The 27,414-nt window shown below is 37.5% G+C and overlaps 1 long non-coding RNA gene across 1 annotated transcript in view; it reads right to left on the bottom strand.

The window, feature by feature from the left end:
• LOC107197833 (uncharacterized) overlaps window positions 1-27,414 on the bottom strand; it is a 137,100-nt gene that overhangs the window by 98,783 nt on the left and 10,903 nt on the right. The window contains exon 3 of the long non-coding RNA XR_007424548.1: window positions 9,774-9,823. This is a non-coding gene — a long non-coding RNA (uncharacterized LOC107197833). The remainder of the gene's footprint in view (window positions 1-9,773; window positions 9,824-27,414) is intronic.

Raw genomic sequence — 27,414 nt, 5'->3', positions numbered from 1 at the left:
CCATACTGTACCCAAGTAGAATCCTTGGATTACTTTCTTTTTGATTGCTATAAATCAAAGGACGTATGAAATAAATTACATAAAGTAAACGATACAATAAAAAAATACTTAGAATCTAAAAGTAATTAAAATATCGATTTTTTATCTGCATAGTAAAATATAAACCATTTCTTCATGTTGCATGTGTATGTGTCACAGCCTGTTTAAATAAATGATACATACTGTAAAACCACACAAGCATCATAACTGGACCTGAACGGGAAAAAACTAACATACAAGCTAGGATACAGGCCCTGTAGGATACAGGCCCTTTAAAAACAACACACTAAGCAACCAATACAGTGTGTTTAACTACTTCACACAAACAAAGCCTCCAGGAAACAGCTGTAAAAAATAATCACATAATCCACAAGAGTCATCCATCACACTAACAGTCTGCAATATTTTGGTAATTTCTCTCATTCCAACAATTTCTCTCATCCTCAGACATATTGCAAGTGATGTAATCCCCAGTAATCTTGGCCTGTGCATTATATTATGTATGTACGTCTGCAATAGATGCCCTTTGGCTGTTCAATGAACATCAGAGAAGAAGCAGTTTAAGGGGAGTTTAACATTTTTTTGGCTCTTCTCAGATACTTGAGCTACCTGTCTTTCACAGGCGTTTCTTTCATACAGATGATTCAGAAAAAAAAAAACTTTTTAGACTGTTGAAAGTTTATTCTAGTAATGGAAGCATGAAACATCCCTCAGAGACCTTTTTTCTCACTTGTGGAAACTGATCTGCAGTTCCTCTTAAGAACAGCCCTCGGGCTTTCAGGGGGGTGGAGGTCAGAAGAGTGTAGAGGATTCACAGACAGTCTGAATTTGGATGAATGGTGCAGATCACTGTCATGCTGGAAGAATAAACATGCCCATATTAGCCTCCAGGCTCAGACAGACAGACAGATATTTTTCTAAAATGTCCTGAAGCTTGACAGAGTTTATGATGCCAAGTATGGTTGTCATAATTTCAGAATATCAAATTTAGAACTAACACCAAGCATAGTATCAGCATGCTCTGTTTCACAACAGCAATAGTGAACCGTCTGTTAGTGTCTGTTAGAGCTAGGCCTTCGTTTCAGGTCATAAATGTCAAATCTCCTGGTTAGACTTGTTAGATTTGCACAAAAGCTTATCTGTGCTGCATCTGTTCTGTGGTGAACATGTGATAAAGAGACTGGTATAATTAATGCAAACACTGGGGCAGGATGTGCTTAGTAAGAAAACAAAAAGACAACCACTCGCATTCTCAGTTAATGACATATCTAGGACTTGCAGACAGCACAGAGTGACGTTTTACGGCCTAAACTGGTCCCACCCACTTGAAAGCCGAATAAGATTAGATAATTGCCTGGAACAGGAGCAGTTGATTGTCAGTTCTTAACTGTTTTAGTGGTTTTATTCTGACGCATTACGCCTTCAGTTACCAGCGAGGTCCTAACCAATGAGAGAGCCAATGAGATAATTCAGCTAATCTACCTAGACACCACTGAAAAAACAAAACAAAAAAAAACCAAGCACAACAAAATTGCTTCTACAATTTTCCCTTTTTTCCACAAATTTTACATTTTTGTTGCCAACATACGTAGAAGGAAGGTGGATTTTTTAATGGGTTTCTGAATTTTGTTATTATTTTATGATTTTGATTTTAATATTATTTAAACAAATATTTGTTAAAATGGCAGGCTTGACAGACTCTATTAAGGCTTTTATGAAATAGAACTGTGAGACTTATATTTAGTTGAGGAAAATAAGGCTATTTATTTTTTGAACATTTTGATTTTAGCTTTATAAGGCTACTTTAAATACTGCTAATAACTGACAACTCGGTTTGTAAAGAAGCCTATTTGAAAAGGGTGGATGGGTTTAATGTTTATCCTCTTAGTTATACTGTATGTGATATATATATATATATATATATATATATATATATATATATATATATATATATATATATAGTTTATTTGGTTTTACCAAATTGAAAACCTCTGGAATATAATCAAGAGGAAGATGGATGATCACAAGCCATCAAATCAAGCTGAACTGCTTGAATTTCTGCATCAGGAGTGGCATAAAGTTATTCAAAAGCAGGGTGTAAGACTGTTGGAGGAGAACATCCCAAGATGCATGAAAACCAAAATAAAAAAAAAATAATAAAGAATTTTGATTTATAAACATGAACTTTTTCATATATATATTTTTTTTTTGCATTATTTGAAAGATCTGCATCTTTTTTGTTATTTTAGCCATTTCTCATTTTCTGCAAATAAATGCTCTAAATGACAATACTTGTATTTGGATTTTGGAGAAATTGTGTCAGTAGTTTATAGAATAAAACAACAGTGTTCATTTTACTCAAACATATACCTATAAATAGCAAAATCAGAGAAACTGATTCAGAAACTAAAGTATTCTCATAATGATTTCTAGAGCTGTTTATCCTTACACACCTAACCAACTTACAATATTACATTGTTTACTATACTGTAGAACTGTTTACTACATGTAAGGCATTTCTACCTTTTTCTGGGTTTCCCAGGTTTGTAGTACCAGCACTAGTCTTTCTGATGTGTTCAGGCATGTTTATAGCCAGTGCCTGATTTATGAAGCTTTATTTTTTGTTCTTTAACCTTCCCCATGTTGATAAGTGAGTAATAGAGTCTGGTATGTGTGTCACCTCATATTTATACCCCAGTGAAATAGGAAGTCACATATGAACGCTCAAGAGTTGCACGGACAAAGCGTAATATATACAGTACATGTCAGATAAACTGCTTAGATTGGGTTTTAAATGTCTAGATGTATTATTAACTGTGACAGATTTACTTTACCATTTTTACTTTGATTGAAAGTTAATTTCCCCCAACAATCAGAACATAACCAAGTTAGTTAATAGCCATCTAGTATCTTGACCCTTTTTTTCCTATTATCTGAGGCAAGTTTAAGAGACAGCTGTATCTGTGACGAAGGAAGTCACAGTCCAGTAAGGGCTGACGAATACAAAGGGAAGAGAAGAGAATCAGGCCAGACAGGCGAGGCTGAGAGATGTTCAGTTTAGTTATTGTGTTGACAGAGCTGGACATCAGTTACATGCTTTTGTGCTGCCATAAGAAGTGCTGAGATTTCAGCTTGTTCTAGTCCTGGTTGACAACTTTGCCTTTCATTGCCTCAAATGAAATATTTAGCTTACCTTGAATCCTAGAAATTATTTAATGCATTATTATGAATGCATTATCCTTCTTGCTGGCTTCATATATATGTAAGGGCTCAACCTCCACTGCCGTAGATAGACAAATTCAAGAAAACCACCATACTTTTTAAGGTCACATGCCATTTTTTTCTTAAGGTGTGCTTTGGGGACTCATTCATTTAACACAGTATAATCTCTATCTCTATACCTAAGAAGCACCCAGTTGAGGCTTATAAACAGCCTCCACATTGAGGGGTTAGCTAAGCACAGCGTTAAACTAAGACCTGTTTATCTAAAAAAGACCAAACCAAATCAAACAATACAAGTAAAAAAACGGCCACATATGCATTTAAACCAGATATGAATCCAGTCACTCAAATCACTTCAGGAGGAGGTCTGAGATTCATTTGAGCCACGTTATGGCACTGTGCATCTACGTATCTCTCTACTAGTCCACATTTCCTTTAAATAATATGTATAGAAATACAAGGATATATCTGTTACAAATAATAAAATATATTTTAGTGAATTCAATTTTGCCAGTTTAATCATTATGCCATATTATTTAATATACCAAAGTTAGTGCCGACCCGGCAATGTGATTGGCTGAGAGTGCCGTTCCATGAGCTCCATTATCAGCCGGTAATGCACTGTAACTGAAGCTCTCCATTTATTACTCTGCCACATTCAGGTAAATTATTTTAACTCACAGAGTTGTTTGTAACCAAATAGATCGTATTTTCTTGTTCTCTTTAACTCAAAATCAAAACAGCGATAATGGAACTGTGGTTTAATCGCAATAGAACACTTGAGGTTTGTGCTATAATGTGTATTATTAGCACTCCTGTGCTGATCAATATTACACGTTATAGAACTTCCTCTCGTGTATTTTGGCTGGAAAGTGTATCTGTAGCAAAAATGTTCTATAAAACGGTTCTGAGTGTTGTCAATGAAACCAAGTTTTGGTTCCATAATTAAAGACACTTGAGAAGGAGATTGGAAAGATTGTAAAATGTACAGAATAAAAAAAAGTATTAAATTAGTTAATTAGTTAATTAAGCATTTAAAAGATCATTGTCGCACTCTTCTTTTACAAACATCATTCTTTATGGAACGAGAAACTGGTGGACTGGTGTGCCTGCATGCCGTAAAGTGCCTTTTATAGTGGCAAAGAACGGACAAAGTGCTCTGTTGGCTGCCTTTTTTGTGGGTAAAAAGTGATTCTGTGATTCTAGCATGGCCCATCGTGCACAAAAAGTATCTAGATCATGAAGAATTTGATAATGTGTCTTAATAAGTGCCCATCTACAAGGGCCCTTCTGCTCTTTAAACAGAAAACAGTGCCATTATTAAGTGCCTTCTGTGCCACGCTCTATGAGACACAAAGGGTGCCCCTTCCAGTAAAGAAAATTAACTGGAATACAGATCTGTATAAGGATCTCATACAGGTGAAAAAACATGATAAATTGCTTGGTTAGATAACCATCTTATAGAGAAGAGCTCACCAGTAAAAGGTGTAGTCACACATGCAGAATGAGCTGACTTTAGGATAAACTGCTTTTGGTGGAAAAAAGACAAAGTAAGTTAAAGATGTAAGTGATGAAAAAAAAAGAAAACAAAATGTAGGAATCTTTATCTAGGACAATGTCTATTTTATTATATAAGGCACATCATAGCTTTTACACACTGATTAGACTCCATGTTGTGCAGTATAGGTACCTTTTAATTTTTTTCTCCCCTGCACTCCAAGCAATTAGGACATAACATTAAAGCAGCAGTCCTTAAGATTTCAGTAGTGCTCTTAAGTGGGCTGGGGACAAATATTAAAAGAAATACTATAAATGATTCTGCTACAAGTCCTGAAAAGCCAGATATATTGATTCTAAAAACAGGTTTTTGAGCTATAATAGCTTTTTCTAGGTACCTGAGCAACCCAAGTGCTGCTAAAGGCACTTACACAACAGCTGCTTTGAACATGGAAATATCAGTATGGCAAATTCAGTCTTTATCTGCTCAGCCAGACAATGTTAAATCAAAGAAACACAGATTTAAAACTGAAAAGAGCTGGTGAGAATAAAAAAAACACAATTGAGTCTTCGCTCCAAACAGCCTGAAAATAATTTTTTTTTCTTCTATGGAATCACTCAGAGCTTCTTAACAGGATAGAACTGCACTGAATTAATGGTGTTTACATGAGGTTAACAGTTGTTTAATTTTTTCCCAGTGTTCCAACAACCCCATTCATCTGTTATAATTACCACCAGCAATGGGGCACTTTACTTATACTTAAAGAACTAAATTTCTCATAAACTGTAAGTTGTTTTTTTACATTTTTATTCATAGCAAATATGTGTGAGTTGCTTGTACTGAAATACTAATTCACTTTCCTCAACAGTATGAGCCTACAGGCACTTTTCAGCTTGTGTCAGAATGTCTTGGCCAGAAGGAAAGGTTTTTCTGGCTTTTAGCTTTTTTTCTTTACATTAGTCTTGGTGATTAATCATGTTCAGATTCATGGTGACATGTGCTGCTCTGCTGTTTGGCTCTAATTCAAGTATTGGTGCTGCCCTGACTATCAAGATATGTTCTGTATTCCTTGTTGTTTTCACTGTGCGGAACACTGGACAGAGCCTTAAAACACAATAAGATATGAAAGGAAAAATCCTTACATATTTAAAGCTAATGAGATTTGGATACCAATTTAAACTGTTAGATTCTAAATAACATTATTTTTGGATCATGTTTATTTTATACTCAGTTTATAATAGTGATGATAGTAAGATCAGTTTTTAAAGTCTGTTCATGGGTTGGGTTGAATTGGGTTGAAACCGAGATCTTTTAGTGAGTGTGTGTGTCTGCTGGTTGCCTCCCCCCGTGGTTAGAATGAGAAACACTTGTGTTTTGGGCTGAGTGTTTTTCCTGTACTGCTCCCTGTGTCCCAGGGTGTGTGAGAAAGCTAGCTGAGTACCTGGCAGCGACTCAAGCAGGATGAATTACAGGCTAAGCTGCACTATTCAACACCCTCTTCTTTCCTGTTTGGGTCACGACTGCCTGGCTTCACTGGGGAATCAGAGAATACTAACCATCACCACCATTGCCGTGGTGTAACAATACACACCCCGTGTGACCGGTGATTAAGCAGTCAGGCGCGCTACCAGAGACACCAGGCTTTTTGTGCATGGACTCTGCACATAAGTTAGCACGCTAAAAACTGTCTGCAGGATCCGGGCCATTACAGCGTGGGATCCACTCCAGGCCCAGATTAATGATCACTTTCCCTTAACCACAAGGGCGAGTAGGGCGCATTAGCATTATGTGGGATAGGAAAATACATTAGGGGTGCAAATATGGGGTAGATGCTTAATGGATGCCTGTAGACTCTTAGTAACAGAAGGTTCGGGGATAAGTAGACTTGGTACTAAAATGTTATTTACTCAAACTCAACAGATTTCTGTAGTTTTCACAGCATTACTACTGTCTGATAAATACATTCTTACTATGAAACATCTATAGAGCATGTTACTGCAAAGCATTATGGTCATATGGTCAACACATTTAGTAGTAAATATGATAAAATAAAAATAAATAGCAAATAAATGCTCTAAATGACAATGTTTTTATTTGGAATCTGGGAGAAATGTTGTCCGTAGTTTATAGAATAAACAACAATGTTTATTTTACTCAAACATATACCTATAAATAGCAAAATTAGATAAACTGATTCAGAAACTGAAGTGTATATATTTACAGTTTTATAATAAAAGCATATTATAATAATTACAGTAGTGATTATTACTATAATACAAAGTGCAGCACATTATTTGAATTGTTATTAAATGTACAACATGAATACTATAACATTTACTAGAGCACCTTACTAACTAATTGCTGTACATTACTGTACATTTCACATTGTTCTTTTTACAGTATAATTGGGTAAGGTAAGTATGCCATGAACAAAAATCACCACTTAAAGATCTCATTTTATTGTCTTATCATACTCCACATGTACTCTACAGTTTGCTCCTTGTAAAAAGGTGGCATTTGGCCAGATCAAATTTCTGAGAGGTGTGATGGTGTTAGCATTTTTGGCTTCTTGATAGTGAAATTATAAACCTATAAACACTTAGATCTTGGCAAGTAACAGGTAATTACCATAGAATTACTCAAGTGTATTCTGATTAATACCTCTTTGTAAGGAGATAACATGAATTTATCAGTCAGTATCTGTGTTTAACTGATAGCATGGTTATCAATTGCTGTTGACTAGCAGTACACATATTTCTCAAAACAAGGATTATCCAAAGCCAAAAACTTAGCTCTTTAAGTGATAACGCATTTTTATTCCTTTACGGTTGGAAAATTTCTAATTCTGCATTCAACTGTAATAATGTTGAATGCATAATAATTCTGTCCATTTTTGGAAAACACTTCCAGTGTTGACTCTTGTTAAAAACATTTTTTCTTGTGTTTTCTGGCAGAACAGCATATTTGGATAGGCCCTACCGATACAGGGTGCTAAACAGCTTTGGTTATGTTTTTGGTCAAACTGATGGAGATTAAAATGTACTTCATACAGACATACAAATACACATTGGATCCATTAAAAATGATTCTGTTAGGCACCTGATAAATGTGTGCTCATGCCATTGCTAATATATATCTGTATCATGTTCTATATAATTATAAATTTTAATTAGAAAAAAAAGTAGAAAAAAATCTAATAACCCATATTACATGTTTAAACAAGAGGATAGACAAAGTGCACAAATACTAGTCGTTGTACTTTAATAGTCCTGTCTACTACAGAGGACATCAAGAGGTTATCATCCATCTTACTAATTGTACATGGCTTGTGTTTGTTAGTCTGTTACAGTGAGCAGCATGGTAGACAGTAACAGTGAGAGGTGACCCGGAGGCCTTACGCTAATGCACTGACCAAAGATTGTCATGTCCAATTACAGAACCCCAGCCCTGATCTAATCCCTCCCAAGCTACTAGTGAAGAGTACATCTGAAAGACAGCAGAGTTAAAAGCCCAGAGACTCAGACAGTACTCAAAAGCCTTAATGGAATAAAGCATCTCAGTCATTTTAAACAAATAAAAGCAAATTTCTTCTTATTACATAATTTGATTTGTGCTCTTATACCAACAGTATTAAATAAGTGAATTCCATTCAAACGGTGGAAATGGAAGAGACAAGGTTACTTTGGTTTTATTGATGTCTAGACTTTAAAAGTTTGAGCTTGTGGATAAAAGCAGATGGAAAATATAAGACTGCATTTGACTACCCGTCTAAACATAGGCTTAGATTCCAGGTGATCCTCGTTACAGGGAATCCTGCGGCTCCTTTGAAGTATAATTACCATATCTCCACCTTGTATCTAATTCGGTCAGACATTAATGTGTGTGATCAGGTTTCAGGCAATCAGGATTCAGTCTCATATTGCCTGAGATGACTGCAATGCTGTGAACAGGCAGTGGAACAGCTGCGGATAAGAGCTGAAGAGTCTGGTAGCTTCTGGTAGATTAGTTTCTCTAAAGTGCACACCAGTCACTGTGTATATAATGTAACAACTGTATGGACTATATGAATAAATATAATGTAAAGATTTAAGAAAAAATTGCATATTAATTGAGTATAATCACTTTCTATGTGAGCATACATTTTGTATGAATATATATATATATATATATATATATATATATATATTAATGACTGTATATGTGAGCATAAACAGCATGAATATGTACAGTGTAAAGACTAGATATACAGTATGTGTTATACATTGTACGGCAGACAGGAGTATGTATAATATATGTAAATACAATGTAATAACTGTAGATATGAGTACATAAAGTATATATACAGTGAAGGAAATAATTATTTGATTATTTGATTTTGTCAAAAACATGAACAGTCTATAATTTTAAGGGCAGGTTATAATATAAAAAATAATAATAGAAAATAATATTGTATACATTTATTTGCATTTTGCAGAGAGAAAGTAAGAGTTCTGCCCCAGGACATTAAAAATGGGCCATGGCTGGATCTTCCAGCATGACAATGACCCAAAACTTACAGCAAAGGCAACAAAGGAGTGGCTCAAAAAGAAGCACATTAAGGTCATGGAGTGGCCTAGCCTAGTCTCCAAACCTAAATCCCATAGAAAACATATGGAGGGATATGAAGCTTTAAGTTGCCAAATAACTGCCTTAAATCTTAAAGATCTAAAAAGAGGAGTGGACCAAAATATAAGAGTAAATAATGTAATAATCCTAGACATGAGTGTATATAATTTGACAGTTGCTATAAGTATAAATTGTAATACCTGTAGACATGAGATTATATGACATAATAACTGTGAACAAGTGTATAATGATCAATTGCAATTGTTTTGCAGGCAAGCTAATGTTAGCTGAAGGCAAACAGCTGACAATTATGGATCTGCCTAGCTTTGTTCAGCTACAACAACAACCTAAAGCTTGCCCAAAACCGTGCATTAGAACACTGAGACTATAGAATTAAAAGCTATTGTACTTAGCTGAACCTCCAGCTTGTCCACTGTCCTGTCCAGCCCTTGTAGGTATCTGTGGAGATAAACAAATGGGAATGAAACAATGGGTGGCTTGGTGAAGGCTGATGCTTACAGGCAGAGAGAGAGAAAAGGGCCAGAGAAAAAGGAAGACCTTTTTTCAGCTGCAAACCGAATCAATAAACAATCAGCAGGATGTCATTTCTGAAGGACAGGTGCATCAGCCTGAAAAGCTTATTTTTAGTGAGGACTTGCAATTAAGCTCTTTAATCATTAGGCTAAAAAAACATCTCCATTATGAATGGAGGGCACATAGTGTATGCACTGGAACAAAATGGCATATTTTTAGAGTCTAATTGTTTTGGGTTTGTGGGACACTGCTGTAATAATATGTTTCCAATACAAGTAAATCTTTTCCCTCAGTGGCAGAAAATAAACACAAGCTTTCCTAGCAGGACTTTCCTTTTACTATCTTGTCTTTCCCCCCCCCCCCCACAGTGCATCCTAGTTCTTATCGGTCCATCTGATCGTCACCTGGTCATTGAAGCCGGTGACCCTCTATTGTTCTGCGGTCTAGTTCTGATGCTGCATGCTCTTTGTAGGTGCTTTTGATGGTGGACAGGGTTAGCATAACACTTTGACTGGTCTGTGGCCTATTGGTTAGACCGTATAAGATAGCCTTTTTGATAGATGTTGCTCTTGCACATCTGTGAACCCTGCCTCCAGATCGTGGTTTGTCCACCTTTAGACTAATGTCAGTACGATCATCCCACAAGTTTTCTGTTTTGGCCTGTCCATTTCTCAGCCACTAAGTTAAGTTCTGGTACCATCTAACACATGACCCAGACATTCACATGCAGAGTTGTTATTAGATAGATCCCAAGATAGGTCCCATCCCATTTCACCTATTGGCCCTACCACTTAGCCCTACCCCTTTGTTTTGCACAAGGCATGCCTAAGGTGTCCCTATTCTTGTTAGGCTGGAGGGGTATGGGGGGAAAGTATTAGGGCTATATATCCCTTGAAACATAGATTTTTTAGAGGCACACTCCAAACAGAGGGCTTTTAGAAATCACTGGCAAGATGGACCACCTGCCCCCTTTTTGAAGACATACGATGCCCTAAAGTAGTTAAAACTAGTTAACCAGAAGCTAGGTTGCTAATATAGGATCTACTGATATAGAGGATATAGTGCAGTGCTCCACTGCTATAGCTATATCTGTATCAGGTGCTTGAAGGCTGGTCCCAATTCTTCACCCCTAACTTGTTCCAAGGGGAAGGGTTACACCAGAAAATAAAGGGTAGGGGTACAAAAGAAAAATGGGATTGGGTTATTTTGTAACTATTTTGTGTATTTACACCGAAAGAGAGTCAAAAGATTCGTTTTTCAGGGGCTCCTGGAGTAATTTTCTCTTTTATGGGGGGTTCTCTGTGGTTTTATTACCGTCCGGAACGACCATGTATGTGTTTTTCTCAGACATCCTCTGAGAAAATTACCGGCTGAATTATCTACTGTTTTTCTGTTTTTCTCTGAACTTTCGCTAATTTTATTCCAGTCCGGACCCACATCTCTGAGTCTCCTTTAATAAACGGTGCAGTGAACAAATAGCTATTTTAATAAACTTCACGTTTAATAAAATAGCTATTTGTCCACTGCTACGCACCGTAATTACACTTTGGGCACACGTTTCCACGGAGATCCATGTATACACAACAGCGAGGGGAAATGAAGGAGCTACTGAACGCAATGTCATGTGACCGAGAAAGCCTAAAAACTCACTTGTCCTCCTGTTTTTTTCAATTGCAGTCTGGGTGCAAGAGGTTTATTACTAAGTAGAAGTGTGAAATATTTTTCACAGACGTCCCCCTGAGAAACTAATCCCATCCTGATAGGGCTAAACATGACAAAACAAAGCATAAAATCAGCCTCCAAATACCAAAAAATGTTAAATGCTTTGTGAAAATCCAACCTGAACTTTGAAGTTAGTTTACTCTGGATTGTGTTAACAGAGTGGACGCTGGCCGCAGGCGTCCGGTTTCTTACCTCATCACTGATAGTAACCAGAGAGTGAGATGGAATGTTCCATCCATTCACCCCTTAGTACCCAGTGTACAGCTCAGACAGAGGATGCCCTTACCCACAAAGCTGCTTTACTGGCCATTATAATCCTAGAAGCATGAACTGAACTGGGAAGATATTTCCCCTGAGGAAATGTGATAAATCAGTTGCATGATGTGCAATTATCAATACAGCGATGGAGCATAACAGTTTGTTTTTCAGATGGTGGCTTTTTGTGTGTGTGTGTGTGTGTGTGTGTGTGTTTGTCTCTTTTGCTTTTCTAATTTTTCTAATGAACAGTTGGCGTACACAAGATCGTCTCAGTATGACTAAACTGCTGTAGGATAATTTTAACCACACTGCAGACTTAACACTTCAAACGTTAATTAGATTCATTGCGTTATAGCTTACAGCGATGGGAGGTTATAGATTGTGTCCTGGTTTGTGCCCCCTTTTCTCTCACACCCACACACAATAAATATCAGGCAATCAGGCAATGTAAATAATGGATACTAGGAGTGGGCAATATTATATCGTATACAATATATCGTGACACAGAAATATCATGATATTAAAAATCCATATGGTGATAATAGGGCTGTTCTGCCTTAAAAGTAGTCTATTATTATTTACTGTGAAGCTTTAGGTGTATTTATTGTATAATTGTTTTAGTTTGCAGTTTATATGCATGCACTAAATATTCTGCAATATTATTTGCTGCATTATATTATTTTATGCTGTATTATTTATTTTGCCGCATTATGAATATACTGTTATACTGTTTTCCTATATCGCCAAGTATATCGTTATCGCAAAAATACCCTGAAATATCGTGATATATTTTTAGAGCCATATCGCCCACTCCTAATGGATACGTCAGTACAATGTATGCAGCCATGTTAACACTGTGTTCATATGCTCCTTGGGTGTGTGTGTGTGTGTGTTTTAATGGGGTTATTTATCTGAACAGATGTATACTGTAAAGTTTGGTTCTGTATGTTTACAACCCTAAAAACTTCACATTTTAATTAGCAGGCTAATTGTAAAAAGCTACAAAAAATACAGCTAACTTTAAATAGCAGGCTACTAAAAGTCTCATGTCAACTGACTAACAGGCTAATTAATTAATAATAAAAAGCTACACAGCCAACAGAGAATGTTATAAGAAAGATTGGCAACAGATTAAAAAGGTTCCAAAAAGGTTAGCCTGTAACGTTTAAGAAATAATGTTCCACTAACATTCTGAAAATGTGTGATTTGCATCACAGTGTTAGTAAAACATTTCTCACATTTCCATGTTCCCACTCACTTGTTCCCAGCGAGACAAATATTAATGCTTTATTGGAATGTTAAAAGTAACATTCCCACAACTAAAAATTAAAACAATGATGTTGCAGTGATGTTACTGAAACATTTAAACATAACATTAAATTAAATAAAAAGGCTATAAAAAACATCCAGAAAACTTGACAGATTCAATGTTCTAAGAACATTAACTGTCTAAACTAACACTCTAAAATTATTTTTAAAACACTACCTCAAACTAATTTTATTTTAAATAGAAGTTAAAGAGCTAACATGCTAAAATAAAACAGGTAACATCAACTTTTAAAAGCTAACCTCAAATAACAGGCTTGTAAACACAGCTATTAAATAAATAAGTAAAAACTAATTAAATGCAGTCTGACAAGATTAAAACATGCCTGTGTGATACTGAAGTGCATGTACACCAGCTTAGCTTGTATTTCCAAAAGAAATTACCACAGCATTGCTGTACCTTTGGTAAAACATACAAAGGTACAAAATCCTTTTCGAATTAATTGCTCAGCTATCATGATTAAACATATTTTGTTTTATTTACATTGGTTCAGATTGGCTAGGCACATTGTTAGATAGCAAGCTAAGCTACAACAGATACCCTGGTTCAGAGGTATTAATACATCTTAGCTGGGCTTAACAATAAAATAATGGAAAACTGAAGAAAAAAGGGCCTTTGCTGTTATATGTCTGGCATTTAATTTTACAGTAAAGCTGACATATTGTATACTGTATATTTTGAATTAATTATTACAGTTTTGTAATGATAATATTACAGTAGCTGCAAAGAAAGTCTTTGCTGCAGTTTTAGCTGGATATAAGACATTCATACTATCAAACATATGTCAATGGAAATATCCCACAAAGTCAGGAATACAAATGTGTGTGTGTGTGTGTGTGTATATAGCTCTCAGGAAGGACACTGTACTGAGCCTCTTGAGTCCTTTGCCTGTTCCTGTATGATTTTATACCTAAAAATAACAGGCCGATGTTCTGCTGTCACTGTGATTTTTCATTATCTTGAGCCGCAAACTAATACAGCACCTTTCTTCTCTTCACCTCATGCCCCCTCTGTTTCTCTCTCTCTCTCTCTCGATCCCTCCATCCCTCTTCAACCGGCTCTGTCTCCTCCCCTAGCGCTCGTGCACAGGTTCAGTCGTGCTGCCTGGCCGCCTTTAATTTCCAGCAGTAATGTTCACAGCGCTGTGATTAATTAAAGCAGGCTGCCTCTGTAATAAAGAGATGTTCCACTAACTCCTGTTTGTTTTCCAGGGGAGAGGCCGGGCACGCATACTAAGCAGAGGGCATGCGGCTGAATGCTAAAGTGCAAACATCAGACAGTGCTTTCGGGGTAACAGATGCGGTGCAGCGCTGAATAAAAACACAGCATTAACAGCAGCCGCAGTTTAAAATAACAGAAGCCTGAAAGGAGCACAACAGCCTTTTTTACAATTCCATCCAACAATGCACATTCAAGCACACACACCGTCCACTTTTTACAGGCTTCTACATGGTATCACCACGCTACAACATGCTAATATTATACAAAGAATACTTTAACTTACATTTTTAGAAAAACTGCAATAAATCCACTGACAAAGGCCAAAGGGTTAAAAATAAAATAAAATAAGCAATCTCAAAGTCTCAAAATGAGTGATGTAAGACTTAAATCAAACTTGCATTTGGAACCATAGATCAGTATGACTTGACCAGTAAAGTTTTGTGCTAATTAGGGGTGTGCCATATTATATCGTACGCGATAATATCGCCAAAAACTTTGAATATCGTGAACGATATTATACCCTGAAATAACGTGACATATCACCCACCCCTAATTATCACATTTGGGTGCTACTTTTTGTGCTGTTTTTAACTAAAGAAAAAATCACACTGTTCTCATTTCCTATTATATATCTACTAGAGACAGATTATATCTGTCCAGTATAACTTATTTTACTTTAATCCTGAATATATGGAGACATTTGGAGTGCATTACTAGTATCATGACATTCTGGATAATTGACTTCTGTTACAAATCTGATAAAATAATTAATTTTTAATATCTGAGCCATATCATATTGCATGCAAAAATAAAATTCTAAATATCTTTTCTAATTTAGTGTTTTATCATATCGCCAAAGTATCGTTATCGTAAAAATACCATGAAATATCATGATATTATTTTAGAGCCATATCGCCCACCCCTAGTGCTAATCTTAAGTTCAAGTTATTTAAAATAAGGTTTAAATTCAAAGTAAGACTGATTAATCCTAAATTAATAAAGAAAAATTATCTTACACTTACTCAATGCTTAGTAAGACAAAAAAATTGATTTATTACCTTGAAGTTAGATAATTAGATAATTGCACGTACTTGAGCAAGTCTCATACTTTATATTATACACATATTTATCATACATATTCAGCTCCAGAAAAAAAATTAAAAAACACTTTAGTTTCTGAATCAGTTTCTCCGATTTTGCTATTTATAGGTGTATATTTGAGTAAAATGAACATTATTGTTTTAATTCTATAAACTACGAACAACCTTTCTCCCAAATTCCAAATAAAAATATTGTAATTTAGAGCATTAATTTGCAGAAAATGAGAAATGGCTGAAATAAAAAATACGTTTAAGAGCTTTCAGACCTCAAAAATGCAAAGAAAACAAGTTCATATTCATAAAGTTTAAGAATTCAGAAATTAATTAATATTTGGTGGAATAACCCTGATTTTTATTTACAGATTTACTGATTTTTTCATGTATCTTGGTATGTTCTCCTCCACCAGTCTTACACGCTGCTTTTGGATAACCTTATGTCACTACTGATTATATTCCAGAGGTCAATTTGGTAAAACTCATACTTTTTAAGTGGTCTCTTATTTTTTCCAGAGCTGTATATACATATATATGAATTGAATAATTAAAAAGAGCTCCACCTCACATGCAACTTAATGTCATGATGAGCACAGAATTGCAGACACGTGCAGATACTGATAAAAATATATGTTTATTATAAAAATAAACAGATGTAAGACGTGGTTGATACAGAAAACAGTTAATCACCAGAAACCAGAGCAATGTAGACAAAACCATACCATAAACGAGAGACAGTCCAGAGTTCATACACGAGAGATCCAATGTCAGAGGTAATCCAAGAGGCAGTAGTGAAAACACAGTCCAGGTAATACACAAGTAATCCAATATCAGAGGCAAAGGCAATAATCGGCGTCGAGAAAACAAAGGCAAGGTCATACACAAGATAAACTAAGACAAGAGATAAAGTAACGCTTTGTAATGAGGAGAACCTACAATACGCGGCATGGTAGTCTGTTTGGCGTGCACCTTTATAGTGCCAGTAATCAGTATTCGGGACTTCCTGGAGGAAGCAGGTGAGGTGTCACGTGATCAGGTGAGTGAGTGATGTCAGCGGGTGGTGCATTCTGGGTAGTGTAGTTGTTGACCTGAGAACCTCCGTTAGAGCTTGGTGTGGAAGGGACAGAGGAGCTAACAGCACCAGACGTGACACTTAATAATATAAGAAAAAGATGAAGAAGGCCAACAGCAATAAAAACAACAAGAATTATTATTATTATTATTATTATTATACCATGAAAATCTCATACTGCTGCAATCCTAACTGAAATATAACCAAAATATATGTTACTATAATTAACCATGATGATACGCGAGTCAGGGAGAAAAGCTCAGTACGTTAAAGATTTTTTTTTTTTTCTTCCAATATTAGGCAAGTGAATTCCACGGTTCATTCAAATGTGAGGTTTTGTTGCACTGGGGACTGAAGTGTGTGGGGCCTGTGACCTCTGACCTTTTGTACTGTGAGCACACTCTGTCAGTATTTTGTACTGTCAGTATCACTGCAGTGTTTAAATAAAGAAATAAGAAGTACGTTGACCAAGAGAATAATAAGAAGCCCCTTTGTATACATTTTACTGAATTGATTTTATTAATAAATGCTCAGAAAGGTGAGCACTTTTACTACATATGGCAAAGACAGACCTGGCTATTACAGACTGTGCTTGGTTGGTAACAGATGGGCTATTGTCTCTGATTGTACATCACTACAGAGGACCTACTTGGTAGAAGATTCCAATAAGGTGGACAGTGTGTGTACAAGAGCGAGTTAGGAATGAGAGATGTGAAACGAATGGTGCAGAGCGAGGCTCTGCTGGTTTTCACTGTTGCTGAGTAATGAGGCTTGATCACTGAGCCTTGAGCAATATGTGTGAGCGCTCTGTCCAAATGGGAAACGCTCCAAACCAGAAAAAGGTCATGCTCTTCAACTGCCACAGCAAAGCACAGCTGTGTCAATACTAGCATGAAGCACTTTACTTTAAAGAGCCTTGATATTATTGGTAATGCTATCACGGTTGAAGCGCCCTCTAAAAGGATTTGTCATAGATATGAAAGTGTGTGTCTTTCTGTGTGTGTGTGTGTGTGAAGAGGCCTGAGAGGAGATGGGGGAGATATGAGAGGCGAGTGTTTCTCACATCTCGAATACGTCTGTTCCATTTCGCCCCAGATTATTTTAAGATGCTTCCCCCCTGTGTAGCTCTTTTACCCCCTCTCTCTCTGTCTCACGCTCACAGCCTCGTGTGCAGTGTGTGTGTGTGTGTGTGTGTGTGCTAGAGCTGGCATGAAGGATGCCAGCATGAGTCAGGACACCAGATCCGCACTGGCATTCACACTGCATCCCCAAATTAAGAGATGAGAGAGAAAAACATAGATAGACGACTAAATGGCTAGATGGATAGATCAATGCAAGGATGGAAAGAGGGAGTAGGGAGGGAGGGAGGTGGAAATAGAGTACTTATTCCCAATATACACATCAGCTTCCCTTACAAACCCCACTTTACTGTGATATGTGTATGTGCAGGGGGAGAGGTCTGTGACTAAAAGAAAACACAGGACAGAAATAGATGCAGGCAGCTGTTTGTGAGAGATGTTGCCCAAAAGAGTGAAGCAGGAGGAGCTAAATCATGAGACCTAAGACCTACGAGCTAAATTAGCTTCACCTGGCAAGGTTACTGTATTTTAAACAACAGGCAAGAGAAAAGGGTAATAAAGTTGCCCACAATGAGCATCAGTCTGAGCTCTATAAATATTTAAACTCTATTTATTATTGTGTTTAGACCCACAGAAAACAGTTATGATCTGAACATAGACCTAATCTAATAGAACTGTAGGATTTTTAAGCTATTTCATTTACAGAATCAGTCAGTAAGCACCACTGGTTTACGGAAGTGCAGTGGTAATCCAGGTTTAGGCCTTGGGCTTGACTGAAACTTTCCTTTACAAGGATTTTGTGTCCTTGTCATGCAAAGCCTTGTGTCTACAAATGCCAACTTTACAGGAGAAGAAGAAAAAAACCTTTCAATGAAACCTGGTCATTTTGGTTAATTTCTCTTGGTCTGTTTCTAAGACATTTTAAGAAAAGAACATCTGCCAAATTCAAATGCTGTGAAGAAGTACAATTGGGATTGCTTTTGATCAGATCATGCAGAATGCACATTAATACTGAAAAAAATAATTATTTGACTTGTGACAAAAAATGTTTTTGGTGCTTTAGAAAAACATTTTATAAATATTTGAAGGATCATTTAAACAAATAACAATAAAATACATTAAAGCTTTCAAATGGTCCTTTGAGATGTCATTGTTCTAAAAATAATGCTCTTTCTTAAAACCCTTGGAAAGCTACTTATTAAGAATGTAATCTAGTTTTCTTTCCTTAGTTCACAAGCTACCTTAAGATGTTCATTTGAAAACATAAAAAAATGCTATAATCACACAATCATTTAATTTGCTGTCAAACAAGGCTTTAGATTTACCTTGAAAACAGTTCTACAGATTTTTTCTTGGTATTTCAGGCTTTAACTTGTCCTTTCCAGTTCCTGTTGACCTGTCCTGTATAACCCAGTATCATTATATTTATAATAGAGGTAAAATTATTTGAATAATAGGCTTGTCCTGCTTTGTGCGCATCAATTCTTTCTCATTGTTAGGTGTTAAGCAGCTGCTTTGAGGAGTCCATGAGAGAGACATTTCACAATATACAGTGTTTAATCTACAGTTATAAAGTGTGGTGAGTGAAAAATGTGGTTAAGGAAATTAATAAATGTGGTATAAAATATTTATGAGAATTCTGCAGCACTGTTTAGCAGCGTGGCAGGGTGCCAGACATTTCTTTTTGAACGCCTCTGCTCCCCCTACGTCTCTTTTGTTGCTGCTGCTGAGTGTGTGGAGCTGTGCGTAACCTGGCTTTTCTCATCCTGCTCCCCCAGGGCCCCAAACATGGAAAGAGCTACATCACGAACACATCAGCCGCTATTTATAGAGACAGCCGTTTCCCCAAGGACCAGCATGCCATCCGCGACCCCTTCTTCGGAAAACACGACCCATTGTGCTAGTCCTTAGTGTGTGTGTGTGTATATAAGTATGTCTGAGCATTTGTTTGTATGTGTTAGAGGAAAGGGTTACGCAGTTATTTCCACTGAGGCGAGGAATGAGGAATGACGAGCAGGTGTTGTGCCTGACTGCAGTGGATGTGAGGAACACTCTGCGCAGAGTCAACCCACGAAAAGCTGCAGGACCAGACAACATCCCCGGCAGAGTGCTCAGGGAGTGCGCAGACCAGCTGACAGATGTTCTCACGGACATCTTCAACATCTCCCTGTGCAGCGCCACTGTCCCAACGTGCCTCAAGTCCACCACCATCGTCCCCGTGCCGAAGAAGTCCACAGTGTCCTGCCTCAATGACTACCGTCCCGTTGCACTTACACCCATCATCATGAAGTGCTTCGAGAGGCTAGTCATGAGGAACATCAAGACACAACTGCCCTCTTCACTGGACCCCCTGCAGTTTGCGTATTGTCCCAATCGCTCCACGGACGATGCCATCACCACCACCCTTCATCTCTCCCTCACCCACCTGGAGAAGAAGGACACTTACGTCAGAATGCTGTTTATAGACTTCAGTTCAGCATTCAACACCATCATCCCACAGAACCTCACCAGGAAGCTAAGCTCGCTCGGCCTCAACACCCCCCTCTGCAACTGGATCCTGGACTTTCTGACGGGGAGACCCCAGTCAGTCCGGTTCGGGGGCAGCACCTCAAGCACCATCACACTGAACACGGGGGCCCCCCCAGGGCAGTGTCCTGAGTCCTCTGCTGTTCACCCTGCTGACTCATGACTGTGCTGCAAAACACAGTTCTAACAGCTTTATCAAGTTCGCCGATGATACAACCGTGCTGGGTCTCATCACCAAAGGCGACGAGTCAGCATACAGAGAGGAGGTGCAGCGGCTGACAGACTGGTGTACAGTCAACAACCTTCACCTGAATGTGGACAAGACAAAGGAAATGGTTGTTGACTTCAGGAGAGCACAACACACCCACTCTCCACTCAACATCGACGGGTCCTCTGTGGAGATTGTTAAGAGCACCAAATTCCTTGGTGTCCACTTAGCAGATAACCTCACCTGGACCCTGAACACCAGCTCTACAGCCAAGAAAGCCCAGCAGCGTCTCTACTTCCTCCGGAAGCTGAGAAAGGCCCGTCTCCCTCCACCCATCCTCACACTCTTCTATAGAGGGACCATTGGAGCATCCTGAGCAGCTGCATCACTGCCTGGTTTGGGACCTGCACAGTCTCTGACCGCAAGACCCTCCAGCATATTGTGAGGACAGCTGAGAGGACCATCGGCGTCTCTCTCCCCTCCATCACGGACATTTACACCACCCGCAGCATCCGCAAAGCAACCAGCATTGTGAATGACCCCACTCATCCCTCACACGAACTGTTCTCCCTCCTGCCTTCGGGAAGAAGGTACCGCAGCATCCGGTCCAGCACGACCAGATTCTGAACTGATGGTTTTTCTGTACATGCACACACACTCTTACCCCACTTACCCCAGAAAATGGAAAGCACTAAAAACCCTACTACCTCACTGGACTCTATTGCACACTGTGTAATAGAGTAATTACTACCTCACCTGGTCCTTTTTGCACACTGCAAAATTTGCACACTGTCTTGTTATTTATTATTCTTATAATGATATAATACTGATAGACCACTTAAAAATAATGAGTTTCTTTGATGTTACCAAATTGAAAACCTCTGGAATAAAATCAAGAGGAAGATGAATGATCACAAGACATTAAACAAAGCTGAACTGCTTAAATTTCTGCACCAGGAGTGGCATGAAGTTATTCGAAAGCAGTGTGTAAGACTGGTGGAGTAGAACATGCCAAAATGCATAAACAGGGTTATTCCACCAAATATTGATTTCTGAACTCTTAAAACTTTATTAACATGAACTTGTTTTCTTTGCATTATTTGAGGTTTGAAAGCTCTGCATCTTTTTTTGAAACAACAATGTTCATTTTACTCAAACATATATCTATAAATAGCAAAATCAGAGAAACTGATTTAGAAACTTTTGCAGAGCTGTGTGTACCGGTATATTTTTATGTGTAAAGTTTTTTTCTCTTTAATTTACCTGAATTTAATTAGATTTTTTACATTGTATAAATAGCCTGAGTCTACCACTGGTATAGTGTTATGTAGTCATTTTTATAATTTCCTATAGTTATAACCGCAATTCCAATAAAAGTAAGGACACAGTGTTAAATGTAAATAAATGTTAATTCCAACATAATGCAATTTAGCTAAACATGGCACAAAAAGTAAGAACACTTTCTTTGTTGTAACAATGTTTCTTGACAATCAATCTTATATCATTGGATTATATCACCTGTTTATTTTCTTTTTAAAATGTTGCAACTTTTGCAAGAAACATCTATTTGTGGGATAAGCGTAAGAGCTAATTCTGTGGGTTGCGCTGTTGACTTGTTTGTCTCCTTGGGGGTGTCCTTTTTTTGGAAAGCCCACTTCATTCCCTTCAATTTGGAGATAGTACTGGGGCTCAATCCAAATAATTCTGCCACAACTTAGTTTTGCGGAACACCAGCTTGAAGCCCCCCTATCTGACACACCCCATCCAGATCAGTCAAATGTGACATGTTAATTCTTGGAGCGGACACCTACTGATCACTGTAGCAGAGCCCATGCCCACAGGTGCTGCCAATCAGGTGCCAATCAGCACCCGGGGGTACCAGAAGCTCAAAACATGTGTCAATAGCAACAGCAAAATAAACTGTTAGGCACTGACAGGGAAGATTATACAAATTTTTCACGAGGGCAACCCACATACTCAGCTCTGCTGCTCATGCCACACATGCATGTTTCTTACAAACGTGGCTCCATTTTTTTCAAAAAGTGTTAATTTAACCTTGTCTAATTTACTTGTTAACACATGAGGTCATTTGTTAAGGTTGTACTGTATATGTGTTAATTATAGAAGCCAATGTGCAAGACGCTGAAGATGCTTCTATTGCACTCTAAGTCTATAGTAAGTATAAATCCCATAGCGTTGAGCTGTGGAGCAGTGGAACTGGGATCTCTTGAATTATGGTGCTTTACCATTTTTTTTTTTTGGGATGAGGTGATTTTGGGATCATCCAGCGCTCTGACCTCACTAACACACTTGTGGAGAAAGTTACTCCAACAAAACAGGATTCACTCTTTTTTAAGAAACAGTAAGTGAGCAGGTCACAAAAAGGATTTCCATCCAGCATGTGGTTAACGTGAGGTGGTTGCCAAGTTGACTTTTGCTTAGAAGCCTAGGGCCAGCACTTGTTTGAGTCAATGGGTTTACTGTTCTTTTACTGAGTACAGAAAAACACTTCTCCATTGTTCTCAGATGTGTCAGATTAGGTTAGAAAATGCAAGAAGATTTTTTTAACCCCTAGATTTGTTATTTAGTTATTAATCCTAATGCAGAAAAAAGTCTGAATGATTTGGTGACCCCTTCGGGCCTACACTCTAAGAAATATAAGTACAGATTTGTACTTAAAAGAGTACAAAGCTTGTCGCTGGGGCTGTACCTTATATTGAGGCACAAAAAAGTACCTTTCAGTGAAAGTCCTTTTTTGTACCCATGGTTTTTGTGGCAGTAAAGATCATAAAGATTATAAACATTATCATCAACTGAATATGGCTCAAAAACTTGATGATACAAAATTGTCTGGCTTTCAAATAAAAAATGTGCAATTTAAATATATATTGTTCATTAGTACAGTGATGCAGAATACTGAATGTACCCTTTGGCTGGTTAAATGGTACAAATTTGTACTTATTGCTGTTAGAAATGACTTTGTACTTCAGAGGGAACAAATCTGACCCCGTAAAGACCAATATTGTACCTTTGAGGGTACAATTATAAAGAGTGTACCTTCGAGTACAAAAAAGTACTCATATCGTACCTCTGTTTTTTAGAGTGTATGAAACGGATGGTAAATACAACAGCAGTGTCATTTTAGGTAATGTGGGTTTACATACAGGAGTTAAACCAGTGCAAAACTGCAGCTGAGAGAACCTGGCTTGAGCAAATGTAAAACTACATTACATTAGTTGCATTAGCCAGTTTGAGTCCTAAATCATTTATGAAATGCTGAAACTCTCTGTAGACAAGAGAGTGTTCTCCTTGGAACCTGAGTTATGACTACATTCATTTGCATCTTTTTCCAGAAAAAAAAACAAGCTGATTGATGGATGTCTACGCTACCAGCATGCAGGCTTTTGAAGAGTTTATCATAATGAGCTGCTTCCAGGAAAGGGACGTGTGCAGGAGATATAAAGAGTGGGTTTTGAGTGGAATATGTTGTTTCGTTCTGACAGTGTGAGGTGGATAGGTAAACATCTACATTTCAAGATGCTCTGTAACTGATGTTTGCTCCAACTCAGCACAAATATGTGACGGCAGTGTTTTATGTGCCTTACTTATCAAACCCATTAAATAAAATTCACATTTACCCCTTTCAGAAACACATTTGAATATATAGGAGAATTAAAGTGATAAATAATGTATATTCCTAGAGTGCAGTGAAGTTTCCTCTCGAGCTGAGCCATTATAGTGATGAATAAAGAAGGCATTTCAGGCCTTTGTGAGCTCTACTGAAGCTATTCACTCTCAGCACAGACCTGCGAGCTCCCCGCACACTCCATGTCATAAAGCTATGGCAGTCATAATTTGTGCTTCACATGACATTTCTCTCTGTCTCAAAGCAGGAGAGTGGGGCTTTTATCACTGTCAGGGCAGAAGATGAACAAGAATAAATTATCCATGGTAATAGAATCTGTTCAGTGATGATATATGATTTGTATGTATAAATAAACAAATACATTTTTTAATTAAATTAAAGGAGTATGCTATTTGATTATTTGAGTATTAGATTTTTTTTATATATGATATAAAATTGTATACCAGTAGATAACTGATACCTTTTACCATGTCTGATCAAAGCTTAAGAATGCTGCAGCTCTGGGGAAAAAAAAGAGACCACTTAAAAACCATGAGTTTCTTTGAATTTACCAAATTGAAAACCTCTGGAATATAATTAAGAGGAAGCTAAATGATCAAATCAGTGTGTAAGACTGGTGGAGGAGGTATTAAAAAACAGGGTTATTAGACCAAATTTTGGTTTCTGAACTCTTAAAACTTTATGAATATGAACTTGTTTGCATTATTTGAGGTCTGAAAGCTCTGCATCTTTTTTGTTATGTCAGCCATTTCTCATTTTCTGCAAATAAATGCTCTAAATTACAGTATGTTTATTTGGAATTTGGGAGTAATGTCCATAGTTTATAGAATAAAACAATATTCATTTTACTCAAACACATTCCTATAAATAGCAAAATATGTATAATCCTTAGGTTGTCATCCTCCTTCATTATTGCATCTATTTTGTGCGTTGTACCAGGTTGTAGCACTGTCAGACCTTGATTATACCACCACCATGCTTAACAGTACAGTACAGTGTTTTTTAGGATTAAATGCATCTAGTCATTGTGCCCAATGTGCCAAATTCAATGTCTGTCCCATTTGACCATAAAACGTCTGTCACAAAAGGTTTTAAATGTCCATGCATTTAGCTGCAAGCTTGATTTGAGCCTAAAGGTGTAACTTTTGTATTGCAAGCCAATTTTTCAGTTTCTAATGGTGATGTAAAACTCACTTGTATTACACTGGTGTTGCAGCAGCTTTCAGTTCATGGCAGGCTGGTGGTTTGGCATGTTGCTGCCCATCTGAACCAATTTCCTCTTAGCGAGTGACAGCTTGGGTAATTTTACAAATCTTGGTAAAGTGGTTGCACTGCTTCTATACCAACTAACATATCTTTAGGTAGACTTGTTTGAACAGACAATCTTAAAAACGCATCCAGGAGACATTTCTGATTTGTCTTCACTCTGTCACCTACGCTTAGCAAAAATATGTAGTATATTTATTTATCAAGAGTTTGAGGCATATTTTTTACTTTTTAGTTGTGTTTTTGTAAGTTTCATACTTCATCAGAGCGTTTGTCAATGTCCATTATTCACATCTGTAATAAGGTGCACTTTCTCTGCCCGTTTCCATGCACCATATGTCCGAGTTGCTCTCAGGTCAATGAAAGGTCACAGCCTGCAGGCCGAGGTTAAATAACCTACCCTCCGCCCTCTCTTTTGTCCAGGCTCCATAAATCCTCAGCTTGGGATGCATTACTGGGATTGCCTTATGTAATATCTCCCCACACTGGGTGATAAAGCTCAGAAAGCATGGCCTGTAATGGAGCGGCTTTGACGTGAAATGCCGCCTTGGACGAGAATCCAATCTAAATGCAAAACTGGCTATTAATCACTCCACCTCTCGCGAACCACACGCCAAGCCAGCATCCACAGCACACACACATACGTTTGTCCATACAGACATATTTGTAATGTGCTTTAGTGATATGTCATTGAGGCCTGGCAGGACATGAGAGTTATAGTCATGTAATGTCCAGTTCATATATAGCATATCTTTTTGATTTATATATTGACAGTAAAAAGAGACTGAATCACAGCAGGGAAACCTACAGCAACCATTTCAGCACAACTGAATTTGTTTTTTTTGTTGTAGTTTTTTTTAACCAAAACTCACTTTACAGTAATAAAGTGTACCACAAATAGCTGCCGCTCTGGTTCAGACAGTTGTGATTAAGTGCAGCCGACTTGCATTCCTTGAAACTTGCAATATCACAAAAATTCAATTACGGTACACTGTACGTGGCTTTGTGCAAGATTAATTCTTCTTGCCTGAGCTCAGGAAAAACAGGCCGGTCCCCTCAGGTCTCTCTTTCTGAATCCCAGTTTGAGGAACAGATTGGCTAACAGTCCTACTAGCAGTCCTAGGCAAGCAATAGGATTGCCCGTTTTTCAGAATAGCCCATTGTGCAGCAGGAGAGCACGTCCTGAAACGACCCTCTGAGAAATGAATCCATTACATAATGTTTTTTGTCAGATCTGTACATGCACTCCCTCTGAAAAAAAAACAAAAACTAAACTGGACCGCTCAAGGTTTCCTGCAAGGTCACTAGGGTGGTACCCTCATATTGACCCAGTGAAAGTGTTTTGTGTTCAAATGAGACACTTTGGAAACATTAGGGCCAAAATGAACACTCTGCCATTCTATTTTACAATAAACCATTTAAATCCAACAGTGGCCTCTTTTCTAAAGCTGTGCTGTTCCATGCTGGTGTAAACCCTTTGGATCAGTCATGTTTTCTTTTTTACTGGCTGTGTTGCTAAATCAGGAACAGAAAGCATATATATGGCTTTGCTTAATAATTACACCTACCTCTTCAAAAACTATCTTTTTTTTTCAAGCTAGAAAAGAGTAACATTAGGCAAGCTAACATCCGTTTGTTTTATGAATGGAATGGCACTGCTGAAATAAATGTATGATTAAACTAGTACTGTTGAGGTAAATGTGTTAGGCTTTGTTAGTTTGTCTGCTGGGATATTAAAAAATTAAGTGTTCAATAAATATTTTACATTTCTTTGAAAAGCTAACCATTTAGACTACTAATGTATATATTAGTAAAAAAGTGGCACAAAAAGACTATATGTATCACTCAGTTTGGTTTTGGTCTTAGCCAAAAAAATCTCCTTTCAGTGCATTTCTATTGAAAATCAATCAATCTGGAGCCAATTAAGACCTAATGCAAGTACCTGTAAGTATAATTAGCTATCTAGAAGACAATGATACCAAGAACAATGTCAAAGCAACACAGGAGGGGGTAATCAACAAAAAGCTGAACTTTCTACAAAGAGTGAATCTTAAATAAGAATCTTTAACACTGTTTGAAACCTGAGATCCATCAGAT

The sequence above is a fragment of the Astyanax mexicanus genome, chromosome 15 (genome assembly GCF_023375975.1).
Source record: "Astyanax mexicanus isolate ESR-SI-001 chromosome 15, AstMex3_surface, whole genome shotgun sequence".
Classification (NCBI taxonomy): domain Eukaryota; kingdom Metazoa; phylum Chordata; class Actinopteri; order Characiformes; family Acestrorhamphidae; genus Astyanax; species Astyanax mexicanus.
This window is presented reverse-complemented; position numbering and strand designations above follow the sequence as displayed.